The following is a 9,496-nucleotide window of genomic DNA, read 5'->3' as shown; positions in this document are numbered from 1 at the left end:
GGGGCACTGTGCTGCTGGAGGTACCATTTTCGGGCTGGGACATGTTACCCTGGCCATGGATTCTGTGGTTGCTGAAGACCCCATGCCATCAGCTGTGAGAGGTCGCTCTTAAGCCCCCTGTCCTGGCAAATCCCAATAAGTTTTGAGAGGGGAATGCAGTGTGCACCTGGAGGAAGTTGTGAGAACGGCAGGGTTGTTGCCTCATGGCTCCCTTTCTGTAGGCGGTCTTGCTAAGGTTGTGCGTGCACTGGGCCATTGGGGACCTTGACTCTTCTCCAGTACAGACAGGGCTATGGAGCAGGGGAAGCTCCTTAGTGGCTGGCTGCTTAGACTGTGAGCTCTGGGTCAGGGTCTGTCTCTTGTGTGTACAGCAAGGGGTGTGATGGGGCCCCGACCCCAGACTGGGAGTCAGCCATGCCCATGGTACAGTAACCTGAGCCCGTTGTACTCTCTGGATGCCACAGGCAGAGCTGTCCCAGCAGTGAATCACAGACCTGCTTTCCTAGTGTTTAACTAGTGGTGCTATTGGCGATGAGGGACAGGCTATCAGTCTGTGCCCCTCCTCCTCATGGGCTAGGAGACAGGAGCTGGACTGTGGGGAGAGCAGGATGTGCTGGCAAGGGCCCACTTGTCCCAGGTGAGTGTGGAGCGACAGACCTCCCTATTTCCCCTCCCCTGCCCCGTCTCTACATCTGATCCCGTGTGTGTGTGTGTGGAGGTATGGAAGGGGGGATTTGGGTGGATTGGGTGGGATGGAGGAGCTGCGTGTGTGTGGAGGGGGGCTTGGGTTGGAGGAGTGTGTGTCTAGGGAGAGGGGTGGTCATGATGTCTGTGTGGAGGGATGGGAAGATAGGTAGGTTGGTGGGAAGGGATGGGGAGGGGGATAGGTAGATGGGTGGGGAGGGGTAGGGGATGGGGGGATGAGGCAGGGGATAGGTAGGTTGGTGGGAAGGGATGGGGAGGCAGGATAGATGGGTAGGGGCATAGGTAGGTTGGTGGGAAGGGATGGGGGCATGGGGGGATGGGGAGGAGGATAGGTAGATGGGTGGGGGGATGGGGGATTGGAGGGATGAGGAGGGGGCTGGATAGATGGGTGGGAAGGGGGGAACTGGGATTGCTTAGTCTGCAGAAGAGAAGAATGAGGGGGGATTTGATTGCTGCTTTCAACTACCTGAGGGGGGGTTCCAAAGAGGATGGATCTAGACTGTTCTCAGTGGTACCAGGTGACAGAACAAGGAGTAATGGTCTCAAGTTGCAGTGTATGTGTGTGTGTGTGTGTGGTGGGGGGTAGGTTGGATATTAGGAAAAACTTTTTCACTAGGAGGGTGGTGAAGCACTGGAATGGGTTACCTAGGGAGCTGGTGGAATCTCCTTCCTTAGCGTTTTTTAAGGTCGGGCTTGACAAAGCCCTGGCTGGGATGATTTAGTTGGGGATTGGTCCTGCTTTGAGCAGGGGGTTGGACTAGATGACCTCCTGAGGTCCCTTCCAACCCTGATCTTCTATGATTCTATGATAGGTTGGTGTGAAGGGATGGGGGGGGGGTGGAGGTATGAGAAGGGGGGAATAGGTAGATGGGTGGGGTCAGATGGGGCTGGGGGCATGAGGGGGATAGGTAGATGGGTGGGAAGGGATGATGAGGGGGGTAGGTAGGTTGATGGGAAGGGATGGGGGGTGGGAAGGGATGACAAGGGGGGTAGGTAGATTGATGGGAAGGGATGGGGGGATGAGGTGGGGGGTAGGTAGATTGGTGGGGTGGGGGGATGAGGAGGGTGTCACGGAGTGTGGGGGAGTAAAGGCCCTGCACCCCCCACTTCCTGCCATTCACCGAGACACTCAGTCAGCCAGTAAAACAGAAGGTTTATTAGATGACAGGAATACAGCCAAAACCAGAGTTTGTAGGTACAGAAACCAGGACCCCTCAGTCTGGTCCATCTTGGGGGGGCAGGGAGCCCAGACCCCGGTGCCAGACCTCCCTCCATTTCCCTAGCCAGCTCCAAAACTGAAATCCCCTCCCGCAGTCTCACCCAGCCACAGCCCCCAGCTCCTCCTCCAGCCTTTGTCCAGTTTCCCAAGCAGGTGTCACCTGGCCCCAACCCCCTCATGGGCTCAGGTTACGTGCTCCAGTATTATCCCTCAAGTGAAGTCACCCCCTGATATCCCACCAGCACCAATGTAGACAGTACCAGTAAAACTCCCATGCAACATTACCAGGTCAATTCTCCCCACTCCCTACTCCGTCAACTCTCTCTCCCCTTCGAGACTGAACTGAGTGGGGTCACGCTAACACAGGGGTGGGCAAACTACGGCCCGCGGGCCGCATCCGGCCCCTCAAGGCTTTGGATCCGGCCCGTGGAATTGCCCCCCATGGTGCCGCAGGCCCCGCGCCGTTCTCAGAAGCGGCCAGCACCACTTCCCTGGGGCCCCCGGGCAGGGGGGCAGAGGGCTCCGTGTGTTGCCCTTGCCTCCAGGCACCGCTCCCAGCAACTCCCATGGGCTGGGAACGGGGAACTGCGGCCAATGGGAGCTTTGGGGGAGGTACCTGGAGGTGCGGCAAGGGCAGCGCATGCAGAGCCCTCCACCCCCTCTCCCCCAGGGGCCGCAGCGCTTCCTGGAGCGGTGCGGGACTGGGGACAGGGCAGGCATGCAAGGAGCCTGCCCTGGCTCCAGTGCGCGCCGCTGCCACCCCGGAGCCACTTTAGGTAAGCGGCGCCGGGCTGGAGCCCTCACCCCTCCTGCACCCTGCCCCCCAACTCCCTGCCCTAAGCCCCCTGCTGCACCCCACACCCCTCCTGCCCCCCAACTCCCCACTATATGAGCCCCCTCATATAGTCTGCACCCCTTCTCTGCCCCAATCCCTTGCCCTGAGCCCCTTCCTGCACACTGCACCCCCTCCTACACCCCAACCCCCTGCCCTGGCCCTGCATACAATTTGCCCATCCCTGCTGTAACCAGTGACCTGGGGAAGTTCAGGCCCCCCTCTCTGGGGCAACGCATCAGCTATCACGTTGGCACTCCCCTTCACATGGACCACCTCCATATCGTAATCCTGCAGGAGCAGGCTCCACTTCAGGAGCTTGGCGTTGGCTCCTTTCATCTGGTGCAGCCAATAAAGGGGAGAGTGGTCGGTGTACACGGAGAAGTGTCGCCCAAAGAGATATGGCTCTAGTTTCTTAAAGGCCCACACCATGGCCAGGCATTCCTTCTCGATGGCTGCGTAGTTCTGCTCCCGGGGTAGCAACTTCTTCCTCAAGTACACGATGGGGTGTCTCTCCCCATTTTCATCAGCCTATATTAACACCGCCCCCAGTCCCGTGTCTGAGGCATCGGTCAACACCATAAAGGGCTTGTCAAAGTCTGGGTTTACCAGAACTGGGCCACTGACCAGAGCCGCCTTCAGTACATGGAGAACCCTCTGGCACTGCTCGGTCCAGACCACCTAGTCTGGCTTCCCCTTCTTGCATAGCTCAGTGATGGGGGCAGCTATGGAGCTAAAGTGTGGCACAAATCTTTGCTAATACCCCGTGTGATGGGGCAGCACCACCCCGCACTAGCCCCAGCAGTGTCAGACCAGTAGCACTGACAGCAGAAGTTCCGCTCCGTCGGTACTGGGCATGCGCCAAGTGCTCTGGGAGTATAAAAGGAGGGAGCTCAGCTCAGTCTGGGCTGGTGGCCACAGGGGAAGGACCTGACCCGGAAGCTCCTGTGAAGGACCAGCCACCGCCCATGAAGGTGCCGGGGACGGAAGCCTCTCCAGGCCGGCTCGAAGCCCTACTACGAGAGGAACCTGAGGAGGCGAATGACCCGGAGCCCCGCAGAGAACCTAGGGACTCATGGGAGACCCCAACTATCAAGCTGGTAGGAAGCGACCCAGGGGGAGGGTGACAGACTGGTACCTTGCCCCCGGTAAGCCTCAGCGTGTTTCGGTAGGACTCCCCACCCGCCCCCCCGCTGAGCTAGTGGCAAAGTCCTATGCTGCGGTTAGGGCCATAGGCCGCGGCTCCGTGGAGTGGGAGGGTCTCTGGCCACTAGGCCATACTGCCCTGTAACCAGAGGCTCAAATGCTCACACCCCGCCATCCCAAAAGGGGCTTGGACCTGCTTTTTGGTCTGGGGAGCGGGCCAGTCTCTGATCGCCTCCACCTTGGCTGTTTCTGGCTTTAGGCAGCTGCTCCCTACCCGGTGGCCCAGGTAAGAAACTTCAGCCATCCCCACCTTGCACTTCTCCGCTTTTATGGTCAGCCCAGCCTCCTGGAGTCGGTCCAGCACTTGTTTAACCTGGGACACATGGTCCTCCCAGGTCTGGATAAAGACACAGATGTCATCAATATACGCCACGGCAAAACTCTCCATCCCCCTCAGCAGCTGATCCACCAGGCGCTGGAAGGTGGCTGGTGCCCCCTTGAGGCTGAAAGGCAAGGTTAGGAAATCATAGAGCCCCAGAGGAGTGATAAAGGCAGATTTCAGTCTGACATTTGTATCCAGTGGTACCTGCCAGTAGCCCTTTGTAAGATCCATGGTGGTAAGGTACCGAGCTCCTCCCAGCTTGTCTAGGAGCTTGTCAGGCATGGGGTAGGCATCAGACACAGTGATGGCATTAAGCTTCTGATAGTCCACACAGAACTGGATTGACCCGTCCTTTTTGGGGACCAGCACCACAGGCGAGGCCCAAGGGCTGGAAGATGGCTGGATCACCCCCCAAAGGCAGCATGTCACTGACCTCTCTTTCCAGGCCCTGAGCAGTTTTCCCTGCAACTTGAAAGGGGAAGCATCTTATAGGAGGATGCGATCCTGTCTCCACCCGGTGAACAGTCACATTAGTGAGTCCAGGCCGGTTGGAAAATAGCTGTCGGAATACATGCAGCACCCCTCTGATCTCAGCTTGCTGGACAGGGTGTAGCTGATCAGAGAGGGGAATTGTTTCCAGGGAGGAGCCAGCTCCTGTCTCAGGGAATAGATCTACTAAATGGTCATGTCCCTTCTCCTCCCAATGTCCACACACAGCCAACACCACATTCCCCCTGTCATAATATGGCTTCATCATATTAACATGGTACACCCGGTGGCGGAGTGCCCAGTTGGACAGTTCCACCACATAGTTTACCTCATTTAGATGCTTGACAACCTTGAAAGGGTCTTCCCAGGCAGCTTGTAGTTTTTGTTCTCACGGGGATGAGAACCATCACCTGGTCTCTGGTGGCGTAGGCGCGGGCCCGCACCATGCGGTCGTACCAGACCTTCTGCTTCCTCTGGGCTCTGGCCAGATTCTCCTTGGCCAAGCCCATGAGCACAGCAGGCCTTTCTCGGAAGGTCAAGACATACTCCACCACTGATTCTCCATCAGGAACGGCCTTCCCCTCTCATTCGTCTCTCATCAGATCCAGGGGCCCCCTTATCCTTCTTCCATATAACAGTTCAAAAGGCAAAAACCCGGTAGATTCCTGGGGCACTTCCCTGTATGCGAACAGCAGGTGAGGTAAGTACTTGTCCCAGTCCTGCGGGTGCTGGTTCATAAAGGTTTTCAGCATCATCTTTAGAGTTCCATTGAACCTCTCCATCAGCCCATTGGACTGGGGGTGATATGCTGAGGCCCAGATGTGCCGGACCCCACATTTCTCCCAGAAGCACCGGAGCAGGGCTGAAATGAAGTTGGATCCTTGGTCTGTCAAGACTTCCTTGGGGACCCCACTCGGCTGAAAATGGTCAGCAGTGCATCCGCCACAGTGTCCGCTTTGATGGACAATAAGGGCACTGCCTCGGGGTAGCGGGTAGCGAAATCTACCACCACCAGAATGTAATTTTTCCCCGACCAAGTCATCTTGCTGAGAGGCCTCACTATGTCCACAGCCACCTTCTGAAAAGGCTCCTCTATAATGGGCAGAGGTCTCAAAGCTGCTTTTCCCTTGTCCCGGGCCTTCCCCACCCTCTGACGGGGTCACAGGATCGGCAGTACTGTTGGACAGTAGTAAAGACCCCAGGCCAGTAAAAGTTCTGTAGGAGCCTCTGCCTGGTGCGCCGGATTCCCTGGTGCCCTGCGAGAGGGATGTCATGGGCCCGGCACAGCAGCTGGCGGCGATACTTCTGGGGGACCACCAGCTGCCTCCTGATCCCCCAGGACTCCATTTTCCCTGGGGGAGCCCATTCTCAGTATAGGAACCCCTTCTCCCACAGGAACCTCTCCTGGGAACCTCTCCCCATGGTCTGTGCCGCACTGAGGCCAGCCAGGTCCCTTAGCTTCCACAAGGAGGGATCTTTCTGCAACTCGGCCTGGAACTCAGCAGCTGGGGTAGGGCTGGGCACCTGCTCCCTCTCACCGGCTGGGTCTGAAGCTGCCGCCACCCCTCTGAGCCTTGTCCCTTCCTTTGGCACTTCCTCTCCACCGGGGTAGGGTCCTGCACCTCCGGTGAGGTACCCTCCCTGATGTCAGGGCGTAGTGCCCCTCACCGACTCTGGCTACAGGTCACGACTAGGGTGTTCTGGGGGTTGCTTGACCAGTCCTCTAGGTCACCCCCATCAACACCTCAGTGGGCAAATGATGGTGCACCCCCATGTCCTTGGGGCCCTCCTTGGCCCCCCATTTCAGATGTACCCTCACCATGGGCACCTTGAATGGGGTCCCACCCACCCCCGTCAGGGTCAGGTAGGTGTTGGGCACCACCTGATCTGGGGCCACCACCTCGGGCCGGGCCAGCGTCACCTCAGAGCCCATGTCCCAGTATCCATTGACCTTCCTCCCATCCACCTCTAGGGGGAACAAGGTACTCGCTCGGCAGGGACAACCCTTGCCCACCCTGTAAAATGAGAACCTTGAGTCCGGAGCATCCAGCCTCCCAGAGGAGCTGGCCTGGGGCCTTCCTCTCTCCTGTGCAGTTGGGAAGCTGCCAACCCCCCTTGCCTGGGAAGCCGGCCCCTCCTCCGGCTGTGTCTCTACCCAGTTAACCCTGTGCAGGTTCAGTCTGCTCAGTCTGTCCTTGAGCTTGGGGCACTGGGTCCGTATGTGGCCCCTCTGGCCACAGTAATAGCAGCCCATGTCCCGTGGGTCCCCTCGAGCCGGTCGGTTGGTCTTGATGCCAGTTGTTCCCCTTGGGAGGGGTTCTTCATATTCCCCCTTTGGGTGGGTCCCAGGGTGATTCTCTCTCTGCATCATGGTGCACTAATTCTTTTGGGACTCCTTCTTTCCACCCCCTGACCGGCTGTCCACAAACTCATCAGTCAGCTGCCCTGCGCTCTGCAGGTCCTCTGGCTTTTTGTTCACCAACCATGTCCTCAGGTCAGATGGGCATTGTTCATACAGTTGCTCCAGTATGCCTCGGGAGTCAGCCCAAACTTGCGTAGCAGGGCCTTTTTGAACAGTTCATAGTCCCCTTCCATTCGGCTGTACATCCCTACGGCTTTGGGGTCCAGTAAGGGGGTGAGAAACCGGAGCCCGTCTGCAGGGTCAACCCTGTGCAGCTCGCAGGCCTTCTCAAAGGCAATCAGGAATTCATCTATGTCCTCCCCTTCCTTAAACTGGGACAGGATGCACTTATCAAAGCTCCATGCAGTCCTGGGCCCCCCCTCACTCACCGCAGCAGGGGGCTGTCTGCTCCTCAGCCTCGCCAACTCCAGTTCATGCTGCCGTTCTCTCTCCCACTCCTCCAGCTCTAAGTTTTATCTCCTTCTCCCGTTCCAGCCACCTCAGCTCCAGCGATGGGGAGCTCTGCCGTGAGGATCCCTTGCTGGATGCAGAGGTCAGGGTGCCCTTAGTGTTCGCTGGGCTCCTTCCAGCCCCTCCCCTAGCCATAGGTAGTAGGGGCGTCAGAATGCCCTCAGCAGCAGTCTGACCACTCTCAGCCAGCCAGACAACGGTGCCCGCGCTGCATCTGTCGGGCTGCTTCCCTCAGACGGGGATCGGCTCCTCCGAGCGATCCTCCTCCTCCATCTGGGCAATCAGCTGTTCTTTGGTGAGCTTTCCAATGTGCAGCCCTCTCTGCTTGCACAGCTCGACCAGGTCGCTCTTAAGGCGATAGTTATACATCTTCCCGTTGTTCCCAAGTGGCTGTGGACTGGCAGGCCTGTGTGCTCTCAGCTCCCCATGGTTTCCAGGAAGAACCCCTACTGTGCCAGCCCTTATCCAGGTCACCACCTCTTTCCCAGGGTCAAGCCACCGACTCCTCCACCCCTGAAATCGGTCACCGTGGTCTCCAGGGGGACCCCATTACTGCAACAGTCTTTCTCGCTGGTCACACCCTCCTAAGGGTTAAGCGTAGCTTCTCCGACCACACCCCCTCTGAAACCGCCCCTCTCTGAGCCTTCAGCACACCTGGTCCTCGTTAATCGCCCTTTGTTTTACTGCTCCCCAGTCACTTACTGCAGGAAGCGCCATCCACAGGGTGCAGTACATCCCACTTCTGCCACCAGTTGTCACGGAGTGTGGGGGAGTCAGGGCCCTGCACCCCCCCACTTCCTGCAATCACCGAGACTCTCAGCCAGCCAGTAAAACAAAAGGTTTATTAGATGACAGGAACACAGTCCAAAACAGAGCGTGTAGGTACAGAAACCAGGACCTCTCAGTCTGGTCCATTTTTGGGGGGCAGGGGCTCAGACCCCGATGCTGGACCTCCCTCCATTTCCCCAGCCAGCTCCAAAACTGAAACCCTTTCCTGCAGTCTCACCTAGCCACACACCCTGGCTCCTCCTCTAGCCTTTGTCCAGTTTCCCGGGCAGAAGGTGTCACCTGACACCAACTAAAAGTTCCCAGAAGTAGGTAAAGCCAGGCCTTACACTGGAGTCTCATTCTCTGTGGATTAAAATTGTGGTGGTTAAGCAGCACCTCGTGCTCAGGTTCCGGGATGTCCTTTTCTGCAAAGAATCCAAACGTCATTATTTATGTAAACCGTTTAATTTGTGAAACATGTAACCATTTCAGGTTTCCATCTTTTTCAGTGCGGTATACCAGTGGTCTCAGGTGGTCCACTATGGAGTAAGAGCCTATCCACTTTGATTCCAGTGAGTGGTCCCTTTTTCCCATTTTAAGGTACATGACTTGGTCCCCTGTTTCCCACAGGGCTGCCTTTGTGTGCCTTTGTTTCTGAATTTTGTTGTTCATGTGTTTGATGGCCTGATTAACCCTATATTGGAGGGTGGTTTTATCTTCTTGTAACTGTTTGAGCCATTGAAAATAATCATGCTGGTTTATATTAGACCTCTCTTCTTGACCCTGTACCAGGTAACTAGGATCAATTATTATGCTCATTGGATGTCCAAACAGAATTTGGAAGGGTTGAATTTTAGTCCTTGGTCTATGACTGCTGCAGATAGCAGCCGAAATCAGAGGCAGTTTATCCAGCCAGTCTTTCCCTGTGTGATTTACTACCTTCTGGAGCGCTTCCTTAATAGTGCAGTTGATGCGCTCTACTTGGCCTGAGGACTGAGGCCGGTATGGTATATGGAGCTTTTGTTTAATTCCCAAGGCTTATATCATTGTCGTTAAAAAAAAAAAAATTCCTACAAAGGCTCC

This window comes from Terrapene carolina, unplaced genomic scaffold (genome assembly GCF_002925995.2).
Source record: "Terrapene carolina triunguis isolate 2854851 unplaced genomic scaffold, T_m_triunguis-2.0 Scaffold898, whole genome shotgun sequence".
NCBI lineage: Eukaryota > Metazoa > Chordata > Testudines > Emydidae > Terrapene > Terrapene triunguis.
Note: the sequence above shows the minus strand (reverse complement) of the source record.